This window comes from Macrobrachium rosenbergii, chromosome 29 (genome assembly GCF_040412425.1).
Source record: "Macrobrachium rosenbergii isolate ZJJX-2024 chromosome 29, ASM4041242v1, whole genome shotgun sequence".
Lineage (NCBI taxonomy): Eukaryota > Metazoa > Arthropoda > Malacostraca > Decapoda > Palaemonidae > Macrobrachium > Macrobrachium rosenbergii.
This window is the reverse complement of record NC_089769.1, coordinates 17,155,275-17,169,129: the sequence shown is the minus strand read 5'-3', so window position 1 is coordinate 17,169,129 and position 13,855 is coordinate 17,155,275. Positions and strand designations below refer to the sequence as shown.

The following is a 13,855-nucleotide window of genomic DNA, read 5'->3' as shown; positions in this document are numbered from 1 at the left end:
AATGAGAGGTTCAGGTTCAGATGAGATAGGGACTTCCCTGAGTGGAACCTTCTTTCTACGAGCCACCACTGAAGATCTTCTTTTATTTCCTGTGTGATGGGGAATACGAAGGAATCTGGAAGAATCTTCCTGTTCCAACTGGCCTTCAGAAAGAATTGCAAAGGCCTCATATGAAGTCTCCCAAAAGGAACGAACATCTCTATGGAGGAGAGTGTCCCTAGCAGGCTCATCCAGTCGTTGGCCGAGCAGGTCTGAAGACTCAGAAAATGAGAGACTTTTTGGGTGCATGACAGTATTCTCTTCTCTGATGGAAAAGCCTGAAAAGCCTGAGGGTCTATCTTCATCCCCAAATAGACTATCGTCTGAGAAGGGACTAGTTGGGACTTTCCCTGGTTGATTAAAATACCCAACTTCTGGGCTAACTGTAGGGTTTTGAGAAGGTCCGCCATGCACTTCTTCTGGGATGATGATCGTAGGAGCCAGTCATCCAGATATAGACAAACTTTCATGACCGTTAGATGATGCCATTGAGATAGAGGAGTGAGAACCCTGATGAAGACTTGAGGGGCTGTTGACAACCCAAAAACACTGAGCCTGAAATTGGAAAACTTTGTCCTGAAAGACAAATCTCAAGAATTTCATGGAATCTCAGTGTATTGGGATATGAAAGTAAGTGTCTCTCATGTCTATCGAGACCATCCAATCTTCTTGGGAAATTGCAGCGAGAACTTAGCTGTTCGTCTGCATCCTGAACTTCGTGGTTTGGACGAAGACGTTCAGAGTGCTTACATCCATGAGCGGCCTCCAACCCCTGGAAGTTTTGGGGACTACAAAGAGGTGGTTGTAAAACCTCTCCGATGACAAGTCTTCTACCTCCTCTATAGCTCTTGTGTAGAAGAGCTGTGACTTCCTTTGAGAGGGCTGAAAACCTCTTGGAGCCTAAAAAGTATGCCTTTAAGACGATGGGTACAGGCGAGAAAGGTGGACTCTCCTTGAAGGGGATCGCATACCCTTCCTTGAGAACCCGTAGTACCCATGGTTCTACTGATCTGGCCTCCCACTGTCTCCAGAAGCGTAGGAATCTGGCGCCCACAGGTAGATGGAGGACCGAAGTCTCACTTGCTAGAGACTGGTCTAGATAAGGACTTCTTGCTGATAGGACGAACTGATCTGGGATTCATGCATGGGCGTGAGGAAGCTCTTCCTCTGTTGCCTCAAAAGGGTCGTGGCTGGAGAGGAGAGAAAGGCTGAGGATTAAATGAAGCCACAGGTGTTCGGTTAGACTCCTTCGTTTGCTTGGACGACTGCGCAAGAAAGTTGTGAGGTGCCTTCTTTTGCCATTCCATAGCTACCTGCTCTAAGGTCTTTCAAGGAAAAAGGCTGGTACTGTCCAGAGGAGCAAAAAGAAGAGCAGATCTCTGGGACGGTGCCACTCCTTTAGTGGTGAAAGAAAGTCATGTCTCTTTTCTTCAGAATATGAGACAATGTCACTCCTTTAGTGGTGAAAGAATACTGATGTCTCTTTTCTTCAGCATACATGATGAAAAAAGAGCAGCTAACTCCTGTGCCCCATCTCGAACCGCCTTGTTCACACACGACAGGACTCCAAGCCAGTCTGCTGCAAAGTTCTTTTGGAGGGAAGAAAAATCCTCAATTTTCTTGGTTAATGCACCCACCATTCTGTCAAGAAAACTGAAGATCTCAAATACTTTAAGAATGTCCTTAACTAGGCGGTCAAGCTCAGAAGATGAAAACATAATTTTTGTTGCATCGAAGGCCGAACAATGAGCAGGGTCAATCAGACTGAAGAAGTCCCCTTGAGAGGAGGCAGAAATTCCCAAGGAAGGGGCTTTCCCTGTTGCACAGAATGCATAGCTCCTTCTGGAAAGCTGAGAAGGAGGAGAACAAAATACGGCTGTGCCCAACTCCCTCTCCTCAGAAAGCCACAAGTCAATTCCCGACAACACTTTCTTGGAAGAGATAAAGAGGGCCATCTTCGGGAGTCTAGTAGTACTCGAGGATTGATGTAACAAGAACGCTGATCCAGGGGAAAAAGGGGCTGTGGTGGAGAAATATGTCAGGAAGCACAACAGAAAATAGTTCAATAATGAGGCATAGGCTGATGAAGGCTGTTCTGGTTCAGGTTCCTCCTCTGCTAAAGATACAGCAGAAAGTGACAAATCTTGCTGTGGTTCTTCTGGTTTCGAAGACGAGGGTTTCTTCAACAGTTGCATGATGATGTCCAAATGTTGGCTTCAGGTGCTGATGTACTTGCAGGTTTCGCGCGATCGGCGACAGGTGACGAGGATACGGCCTTGGGGATCTGTGACACAGAAGGTGCCGAAACAGCTTGACCAGCAGCAATAGGGACGTATGAATCTGAAGCCTCAAACTCATATTCCAATGCTGGAGAGCTGAGAGCCAACGGGATGTCTGGAGCCACGGCGCGAACTGAACCTGCAGCAGGCTTATGAGCCACTGGGAGCTCAGCTCCAAAGGGAGAGGGAGAACCTGAAGTGTACTTATGAGTCAATTGGTGATTGGGAGTCAATTGGTGCTTGGGAGCCAATGGGAGCTTACGAGCCAATGGGAGCTCTCTGTCGTCCCAATAGCTGCCAGAGGGATCTTGATCCTTATAGCGCCTGCGAAGTACCACTGGATGTACGTCCGCAACATGCCTCTTCAAAGCCCTAGAAGACTCCTGAAAACGTCGACTGTGTCCATTGGGTTCAGAATCCGAACCACTGGAAGATAAGGTGTGATCCAATTGGACACCTTTCCAGCGTTTGGTTGCCGAAACCTGGGAAATAGCAACACGGTCGGCTGAGGAAGCAAATTCTCTTGGGCAAACCCCATCGAAATCCCTTGGACTTACGGTTTGCCTCCTCCCTGGTGCAGGGGAGTTTGGCAGGAACCTCTGTCTAGGAGCATCAGTGGGATGAGTAGCCACCCCCTCCACAACACCAACACTGGCACTTGCACTATGATCCTCATTTGCTTTGTCCAAAAGAACTCTTACAGAAGCTCCTATCTGAGCAACAGTACTTTCTAAGCGTCGAATTTCTTAACCATCTGAGCTTCGAGACTGGCGATGGCACTAGGTTCGGAGAATTAACAAAATAAAGCTGGTGAATGACCGATGTTTGGTCATCAAGCAGCAGAAACGAACTGAGTTCTTCAGCTACGTTGTACCTATTCTTCCCCAAAAGTGGGCGGGGGCACTTACCTGCACCAAAACAAAAGAGCACTACCGTGAATTTTCAATTCTTAAGCTGCCGTTTAAAGTAGAAACTATAGGTATGTAATTACTTGGTAAGTTTCATATATAAAAAAATAAATTAATAAATAGATAAAAATGTATTAAAATGCAAGGAGAATAGTATTAGGGTAGTAACACATTGCATCTTCACTTGAACTTCTGAAGTTCCAATTGCACGACATCCTCTGGGACGCTATTCCATAGTCCAACAGTGAGAGGAATACAGGATCTCTGGAACTTATTAAGTAATACAACTGATGGGTTCAGAATATAGATATACCAAGCTCCCCACCTATGTAAAGGGAAGAATGGAGTGAGTCATATTCTTTAAAGGCAGAGTTCTAAAACTGGATGTTCAATTGTATAGCTTACATGTATCATGGCTTGATCTAGTAGGTATTCAGCCTGAGCTGCTGCTTCGCATAGGGAGCAAGAAAGAAGAAAGAAAAGATAGCCACTGGATATTCAACCTTACATTTATGCTTAACCAAATACAACCAAGGACATACTATGTGACACCAGTTGAAGAGGAATGGCAGAGGCAGCCAGATATCTGTGCAGTTCTGTGAGAGGAGCTTTTCTCTTACAGGATCTGCTGGATAACCTCCAAGCATGTAGCTGGAGGGTGTAAACTGTCTGGTGGTACCTCTTAATGTGTGGCTGATGTAAGAGAGTGGTTCATGGGAATTCTCTTGATGCCTCAATCAGGCGAATCAGAAGATTAGGAGACAAATTAGTGTGTGGCCAACAAGGCACCATGAGAGCCATCCTGAGACCCACTGTAATCAAGACCCAGTTGATCATCCAATGAATCAGACTGATGATCAGAAAGGCATAGCTATCCAGATCATCCCAGGGCATTGAAGTTATATCATCACCAACCAGGGATATGTGTGGGGACAGCAGAACACTGGAAACTGACTCTTTAGCTATGTTGCAAACAGGTTGATCTTCGGTGTTCCCAAGCTTGGAAAGTCACTCCACTATCCAAGGGTGTAAAGACCATTCCACTCCCACTACCTGAAACCCTTGGCAAAGTTCACCTAAAATTGGCACTCTGGTGAGAGAGAAAACTGGCACCTTCACTGATGACACCAGTAAATTCTGAAACTTCACCTTATTAGTCTGGGATAAACACCAGTAATGGCGAAGTCGATCAACATGTTCATTCAAAAGTGAGCCGTAAGGCAGCTTGGAATGAAACCATGATGACGAACTCCATGGCTCCTGAATCAGAAGCAGAGATGAAAATACCTTCCTGATGGAATCTCTCCAGGGGGTTATCCATTAGTCCAAAGACACGAGTCTAACTGCACGGGTGTAGTCTCTGAGTCTTCCGTTCAGTAAAACCTCGGCTCACTCGTCAACAGCTGGAAACAGAATTAAATGACCCAGAGATCAGACAGTTCATCTGACCCAAATTGACAAATTTTTTTTTAAAGTACTGTAATCTGTATTTCTCCTAACTATACAAACCTGAAGTCCTTTACAAAAGGAATTATATAATACTTTCAGCGAAGCTGGAATGGCTGTTAAAACTTTCAAACAAGGTGGTTAGGTGGTCAACTAGCGTCTGGTAGGCAGGAGGGCCGCCTGCCCAGATGTAAACATTCCAATTTGCCTTTTGGCCCAGGTATCAGATTGAGGGGTGGTATGAGGTGGACATAAAACTGTAAAGGACCTCAAGTTTGTATAGTTAGGAAAAATACAAATTACTGCCTGCCCAGATGTAAACATTCCGTTTTGCCTTTTGGCCCAGGTATCAGATTGAGGGGTGGTATGAGGTGGACATAAAACTGTAAAGGACCTCAAGTTTGTATAGTTAGGAAAAATACAAATTACTTTTAAAATTTGGCATTTGTTCCTACACAATATACAAACCCTTGGTCCTTTACATAAGGAAGACTCACTTATTGGTGGGAGGAATCTGAGTGAGTCTCTGAGCTGACTGGAATTTGCTGCACCTGGGTTTCTCTTCCTGGTCGATAGAGCAAGGAAGAGCACCGTGCCTCTGACATATTGAATGGAGTGTAAGAACTGCAAGATCAATTGTCAGACTTCTGGGCCTTTTCGAATGAGTGAGAGAATCATAATCTCAAATGAAAGGGGGCTACGAGGAATCTTAAAAGTCAGTGACAGTAAGGCAAAATATAAGCATTGGGTATGTCTTACTGTCAGGGTCTCCTTCCTCCCCTTGCTAGAGGAAAGAGGGATTGCCTCTACAAATCTAAAGATAAAAAAATAGAATGGATGCTCGATGTGCAAACTTACCTGCATTGGCTGCCAGTTCCAGCATGTGATGGCTCAAATCCTGCTCTCTGCCCGAAGGAAGAGATTGAAGGATGGCGAGGAAGGAGGAGGACGAGAGGCCAGTAACTCACACAATCACTCTCACTCCCATAACCATACACCTTAGGCAAGATGCTACCTGTCCTCTTAGAGGAGCTGGGTAAGCTACACAACTTCTTGAGCAGCCACCACAGGTCCCAAAGAAAGTGTCTAAGGACTTGTGGGCAGTGTCCTGAAGGTAGAAGGACGTAAACGTGGTCTGTCGTGACCTTACCCCAGCCTTCACCACCTGAGGAACTGACAGATTCTTCCGGGATGTGAGGGATGGACCAATGTCCCTGACTTTGTGAGCTCTCGGGCAGAAAGTACCGGTGTTATCATCCGATGCTGTAGCATATGCTCTCCTGATCATCTCACAAAGCCAGAAAGAAATCATGTTCTTGGACACTTCTTTCATGGATGAGCCAGAGCTAATGAAGAGTTGTCGAATCAGGCTGGAGATGTCAAGTCCTCTTAAGATAGCACTGCAGCACTCTAACAGGACATAACAGCATCTTGTCTGGATCATTATCAACAAAGTCCTCTAGGTAGGGGGACTGTGAAGGACTCAAACCTGGTGTCAGGGGCCGATGGGTTCCAAGTTTTTGCTACGAAATCCAGGACGAAGTCGAGCGTAACTGATCCCCATCCCCTCCAGTGTTTAGCATCGAAGAAAAGTCCATGAAGTTTGCCTACTCTCTTCACCAATGCCAGGACAAGCAGGAAGACGGTCTTGAGGGTCAGATCCCTGCCTGACAACTCTTGTAAAGGCTCGCAGGGTGCACTAGTCACGTAATGACTGAGTGAAGGGACCATTCTGTCCCTATCACTTGATTCTGGCGGCTGAGGTTGTCTGCCAGTACATTCCTCTTGCCTGGAATGTATCTGGCTGACAGCTCTATCAAGTGAGCTACTGGCCACTTGTACACCTACATTGTCAACTGATGCAGTGGGAGGGACACAAGACCCCCCATTTGTTGACATGCCACTACGGTGGTGTTATCACTGATCAACTCCATCACGTGTCCCATCACTCAATCCTGAAACTCTTGAAGGGCTAAGAAGGCCACCTTGAGTTCCAGGATGTTGATGTGAAGGTGCTTGTCGTCTCAGTTCCACATCCACAAATCAGCAACTCCTCCAAGTGTGTGCCCCATCCCTCAGTCAATGCATCCGAGGACAGAAGCATGTCGGGAGGGAGAGTATGTAGGGATACTGTACTCCTATTACGAGGTTCCTGTCATCCATCCACCAGTCTAAGTCCTGTCTCACTTCTTCCGACAGAGGAATGAAAAAGGACTGAGGATCTCAAGACTGGGACCAGAACTCCTCCATTCTCCACTGGAGAGAATGAAGGTGAAAGTCCCCATAAGGGGCCAGCTTCTCCAAGGAAGACAGGTGACCGAGAACGACTTGCCACTGCCGAGCTGGCTGCTCCTGTCGAAACAGGAACAGCTGCGCTGCCTTCCTGAATCTGCTGATGCAAGAGTCCGAGAGAAAGACTCTTGCTGCTACTGTGTCTATCAGCATGCCCAGGTACTTTATCCTCTGCTTGGGGATGAGATCAGACTTCTCGAGATTTATTACAATCCCTAGGCTGTAGCAAAATTCAAGAAGTCGATCCCTGTCCTGGAGTAACAGTGAGCAGGAGCTCACCAGGACAAGCCAATCATCGAGATACCTCAAAAAACGTATCCTGTGCAAATGGTCCCAAGATGACACAAGGGTGAACACTCGCATGAACGCCTGGGGAGCACTCGACAGCCCGAAGAAGAGTACAAGTACCCTGAACTGGAATACTGCTTCCCTGAGGATAAAGCATAGGTATCAGTAATTGCGAGAGGACAGATGGATGGGTATTTTAAAATACACATTCTTCAAGTCCACTAGCTCTTTGTTAGGCGAGTCGGTAGAGTTGTGGGCTAGCACTTGCTAGCCCCGAGTTCGAGTCTCCGGCCAGCTAATGAAGAGTTAGAGGAATTTATTTCTGGTGATAGAAATTCATTTCTCGCTATAATGTGGTTCGGATTCCACAATAAGCTGTAGGTCCCGTTACTAAGTAACCAATTGGTTCTAAGCCATGTAAAATAAGTCTAATCCTTCAGGCTAGCCCTAGGAGAGCCGTTAATCAGCTCAGTGGTCTGGTAAAACTAAGGTATACTTAACTTTTTTTCAAGTCCACTGTAAGCATGAAGTCGTTCTCCCTGATGGAAGCGAGCACTAAGCTTGCCGTTTCCATTGTGAACCGAGTCCGGCGAACGAATCAGTTCAAGGGAGAGAGGTCTATGACCAGTCTCCAAACCCCCGAGGCTTTCTCAATGAGAAAGCTACAGCTGTAAAAGCCAGGGGACCAATCTGACACAACTGGTACAGCGCTCTTCTTCAGCATCGCTTGCACCTCTTCGAGTGCGAGATCCTTTGGCGAGCCAGAACGTAGTTAAAGAGACAGACCAGGTTGTTGGTGAGAGGTGACCGAGACTCAAAGAGAAGCAGATAGCCCTACAAAAGGACATCTACTACCCAGGTCTAGGCTCCATGTCACTGCCATGTTGCCCAATGGCTACATAGGCACCACTTCACACCAATGGTAGCAGCTGGAAGGGAACGCCACCCCTAGCATCTTCACTTCTTCTTACCTTAGCCCCATTTTCCCGACTGGAAAGAGGGTTGAAAGAGGTGCAGTTGTGCACCCTTCTTGGCAGAGGTAGAAAAAGGCTGGGTGTTTCTGCAAGCAGCCTTCGAAGCCTGGGTCTTCTTAGGGGTCGAGGAAGTTCTAGCCTGAAGGGTTCTAGCCTGACGGCATGCAAAGAGCCAGGGGTCTTGGCCATTGCCTTGTGGACAAGGCGGTCGTTGTCTTTGGCACGTCTCTTGGACACAAGGAGGCGGCAACCTTGGATGCTGTGAACGACCAAAGATCCAGCCAGGAGACGGTCTGGAGAGCTGCCATAGCAGTGGCCTCCAGGTTCGATGCCTCTTGCTGCAAGAGGGAGACCCCTTCCGCAGCAAACTGCTGCAGCAAGAGACCCGGGCCTAGACAAACCAGGTCCGGGTCAACCTGTTTAGTCGGCAGAGACCCTTCCGAGGGCATGTAGAAGCACTTCTGTTGAGGTAGAGGACAAGGAAGAAGCTTCTCCAAGCAGTTTGATCAAAGTGAATTTTCCTGCCCAGAGACCAGGTTATTCACTTGATCGAGTACCCCCTTGGCAAGCATTGACCATGGCAGCCCCACCTAAGATTTTGGTTCCTATTTGGACCCCAAAAAGATTCAAGACACGAGGGGACGACCCACAGAAGAGGCCATGGTCCCTTCCCCGAGATTATTGTGCTGATGAATCAGCGCAACAAACTCTGCAAAATCCTCTGCATCTCGGGGGCGTCCACATCCTGGAGAAGAGGACTCGAGTCGCTTCCAGGATGCAGTCCTCCCGATCCACTCTCCCAGCAGGAGGGGGAACCTCAGCAGACGCCTGGGATCCCTCCTCGAGTATTTGGGCACACGACTGAGTAGCAGGGCTCTGATCAGGATGAGTGTTCTCACCAGAGTCCCTCCTGTCAGGAGGTTGAGGAGACAGGTGAGGGGGATCGAGCACTCCTACTTGTCCTAAAGGAAGAGCCAGTAGGAGAGGCAGGCTGTGGGCAGTCACCAACCCATGGTGCCAATGGCTGCATGGGTCTCGGAGAGCATCTACATCTTAGCGAGGCACTGTCCTGAGGAGAGCGGAGAGGTTACGTGAGCATACTCGAGCACACTCCTCCAGCGAGCAGGGCCAATCACACGAACATTAGCGAGGGCTAACCGGAGTTGAGTGCTTGAGAACCGTCTGATGTGAACTTGTGCACTCCTTCCAACGTGTTCCAGTCTTCTTTGAGGCCAAAATCTCCTGAAGAGAAGAAGACTGAACAGGGGACCCACTCACTGCATCTCCAAGTGCTCGACCCTCCAGTCTGAAGCATTGGGTTGGGAACCTGTCCAAGCACTTGAAGTGGTAACACACCCACTTGTTTCAGCACTTTCTCTCATTCTATGCCTAAACCAGACCGGGGAGCGAACTCGCCAGTACTGGTTTGGGGTACTCTAGATTCCACGGAATCTCGAGCACTCGGAGTGACTTGACTTTGTCAAGCACCCTAAACTCCCAAATCTTGTACGTAACAATCAACGGGAGTGGTCTCATCTCGAGTGTCCAGAGAAACTCGAGAAGAGACAGGCAGGCACAGTACCAATCTCAGAAGCAGACTTCTTCAAGCTGGTTTTGAGCACGCAGACCTTGGGGGCCTGCGCACTCCAGGCTCCCAAGACAAGAGACCCCAGTGGGGTAAGCGAAGCAGTTTCTGAGCCCAAAGGTTAAGGAGATCCAACGAGAGATCCCACTGCTTCCCGTGGAGGGAGGCAGCCCCTTAGAAGTCCCGTGGCGAGACTTCTTGGGAGGGGAGAGGCAGCCTTCTTCTCCTTCGGCCGGCAAGCCTCAGAAGAAGAGGAGGAGGAGGCAGCAGTCGAAGATGAAGATGAAGATGATGACGACGACGATGATGACACCTTATGAGCCCTCTTCTTTGTTTTCTTCTTCAATATCTTAAGGATGGCGGTCAAGTCTCCCATCCAGGAAGGAGCAGCCACCAGGAAAAAAGCAAAACAGTGATCAGGACAGACAGTGAGCACACGTCTGCACAGCATGATGGCCGAAAGCAAACTGGAACATTTACATACAGGCAGGTGGGGCTCCCGCCTACCGGACAGTAGTTAACAGCCTTACCACCTTGTTCGAAAGTTTAACAGCTGTTCCAGATTCATTGAAAGTAATTCCTTATGTAGAGGACCAACGTTTTGTATATTGTGTAGGAACAAACACCATGAGCAAGCTGGACCAAGGGAACCTACCAAACAGTCTCATTTCAAGAGTGCACCCAAGAGTGAGCTCTATTGATGAGATCTGAGATAGGTGTGGAGCTATAGAAGCATCCCTGACATCATTAAGCTCATGTATGAGCACCATAATCTCTTGAAAATGCCGTTCCAACTGAGCTTGTTGTGGATCTGAAAGGGGTCATCTGGTTCCATCAGATCCTAAATAGCACGAGTCAGGTCATCTCTCGAGAGGGGGCAGACACACTAGTCTGCTCTGGTACCTGTTCCTAGGGCCATAAACAGGCAGCACTGGCTCAACAGTGTGTTGCTAATAGAACACAAGTTAAAGAGCCAGAAGGAGAACTCTTGTTCAAATTGGAATGGGACAAGACAAGGTACGGAACATGGTCAGCAATACCTGTGCCAGCCTGGCCAACAGTGGAAAGTTCGCCCATGGGTGGCTGAATGCTGTTGCTTCCCAGAGAATAGGGAAGAGAAGTTGCCTGAAGTCCTATGGGACTTTATCAGAGGCCTTCTTGGACTTCCCCTTTTTTCTTCTTCCTAGGGGAGGAGTGATGATAAGGAGAAGAAAGAGGAAGAACTTGATGAGAGGAGAAGGAGGTCAAAGAATAGTGCTTAAGCATCTTCCTCTTCTCCCTAGCTCATGCCCTGCTCAACTCCGTGCCAAAAGACTGGTTGAGACTGAATGTCATCAGTGCTGAAGTTGAGGTTGATGCCAGAACATCACCCATGGGAAGTTCTACCAATACAGAATGATCAACCTCCTTAGCAAATGAAGCAGTGGCAACAGGAACTGCATGAACAGGAGAATTCTCTTTCTTAGATGAGGCTCAGTGATCGAGGAATGCTGCAAGAGAAGGGCTAATTGGGATGTTTAGGGAAGGCCACATGTGCAGTTACTTGTTCAAAATAACAGCAGTCCTGGAACAGTAGCAGTGGTGTGCGTGGTGGTGAGCATGGTGCTCAGGTCGGGGTCCTGCAAAGGCAGAGACTGGCCTGGTTACCCAACCTGTCATCCGAGGAAAGTGTAGAGTATGGCAGGCACCCACTTTGCCATGAGTTCCCTTCCTGGAATGAGGGGGAGCTATATGATTAGAAGGCACAGCAGGGGTGGGAAGAAAAAGAACTAGAAGGATTTGGAGATATCACTGGGGGAGTGTTTCTTTGAGGATGACAGTGAATTATTCCTCTCCCTACTCCTCTTCTTGCTATATCTTTTCCACTACAGAAGCCCACTCAATGCACACCTTACATAAAAAAAGTTAAGTATACCTTAGTTTTATCACACCACTGAGCTGATTAACAGCTCTCCTAGGGCTGGCCCAAAGGATTAGACTTATTTTACGTGGCTAAGAACCAATTGGTTACTTAGCAATGGGACCTACAGCTTATTGTGGAATCCAAACCACATCATAGCGAGAAATTAATTTCTATCACCAGAAATAAATTCCTCTAACTCTTTATCAGCCGGCCGGGAATCAAACTCCGGCCTAGCAAGTGCCAGTCCAGAACTCTACTGACTCACCCAATGAAGAACTACACAGGGAGGGATGAGAACAAGAAGAATAATAACTATGTGGATCAATAATCAGAGGCAGCTTAAAGTACCTCCACAAGTGCTACTCAGTAAATGGAAAAAAGACAAATTCTTAAGAACTAAATATCCAACAACAGACTAGCAAGAGGATGGCATAATGTCTTAACTAGATGGCGGCCAAAGGAAAAGTTCTTGGTGATGGCAGGTGTGTGAGGGGTATTCCCCCATTCATCTGCCTTAATCACCAATTACCTAACTTTTTGTCAAATTTCAAAGATTAATTCTAACTTGTCTTGTGGAGTACACCTGCATATATGGATCTGGTTTGTATTTTCATAGGAACATATGCACAACAGACTACACAAGTTAAATAAGAAAAATATTGGGCAAATGTGGTGGAGGTCTTCATTAAATTGCCTTCTGTAAAAAAAACCCTGGTGTTATTGGAATAAGGCCTAATTGGAAACTCATGCTAAACAGTCAGATTTGGTAAGTAGAAGCAGGCTAGTTCTAACCAATAACTTGCTAGAAACGTTGGTCCCATTGATTAGTCTAAGCCTGCAGATTTGCCGTAAAAGCTAGGCTTATCACCTCTAACAATCTGAGACCTAGGAAACACAAATGGCAAATGTGTATTTAAGAATTACAATAAAAAATAAATTAAAATGTTATAAGCAGGAGTACAGTAACCGAGGGGGCAGCAGTTGGGTAAAGTCAAGCTGAAAACAAGTATGGATTGTCAATGGTTGAGGGATAAAATTAATTCTGAATGTACTAGACTAAAAATATATAAAACTACTGGGCAAGGTAAATAATCTAGCAGTTTATTCAACAGTTTGGAAAGCAGGAGGCTTCCTTGCCCCTAAATCTATTCATCTTTCGTGTGAAAACAGGGTGGGCGTTGTTATGGCATTGGTAGACTACGACTCTCCAAGGCTACGAAAACAAAAGACTGACCAATATTTCCATACACTGGTAACGAATTCTATCCTATTATTTTCATCATCACATCCGTAAAGCCTATACATGGGTAAAAACAGTTCTTCGTCTGTCAGTCTAGCCTGGGGCTAAAACAGTTGACAGCAATGAGAAAAATACTTGTCTGCTAGTGATCATTGTAAACAATGACAGTCGGAGACTTCTCATTTCTTTCCTTCGTCATACCTCGAACACCTTGGCGTTTACTCAGATATTCTTGCTTTATCTGTTGAAAAATTCATTGCAGGAAATATTGGCGGGGTAATACGTTGAAAAATAGCCAAAATAGATCGAATAATCTCACACTTACCTATCTTACTTTCACAAATATCATTACTACAAATAACAAGTTCGAACTGCCATCTGGTGATTATTTACTAAAGGTCTGCGAGAGAGATGAAGAGAGAGCGGGGAGCAAAGTTTTGTGGATGCAATGACTCTCCAAAGTGATGTAGAATTGCTTTTTATCATCATTGACTCATTCTTTGAATCGTTAAAAAATTAATCTTTATGATTTCACGAGTCACGTTACTTTATCTTGTATTTTTATCACACACCAAATATAGTATAATGTGAAATGTTTTAGTCTCTCTCTCTCTCTCTCTCTCTCTCTCTCTCTCTCTCTCTCTCTCTCTCTCTCTCTCTCTCTCTCTCTCTCTCTCTCTCTCTCTCTCTCTCTCTCTCTTTCTGTGTGTGTGTGTGCGTGTCTTTGTTTTCGAGTTGTCTTTGGCTATTTTTAAGTTTGTAAATAATTTTATGATGGGGTAGCGCATGCTGTTGATTCTGGAACGTGAATATTCGTAAAATGCCTCAAATTTTCGGCGTGTTTTGATTACTGTTTAAACTACGAATAAGTGGCTATAATTAGTGTGAATGAATATCCTTA

General features: G+C 46.4%; 1 protein-coding gene across 1 annotated transcript in view; it reads right to left on the bottom strand.

The window, feature by feature from the left end:
* The window catches only part of LOC136854633 (uncharacterized), an 83,149-nt gene extending 69,772 nt beyond the window's left edge, over positions 1–13,377 (bottom strand). The window contains exon 1 of the mRNA XM_067131183.1: positions 13,280–13,377. The gene's annotated coding sequence lies outside the window, so the exon portion shown is untranslated. The remainder of the gene's footprint in view (positions 1–13,279) is intronic.
* Positions 13,378–13,855: the final 478 nt, after the last annotated feature.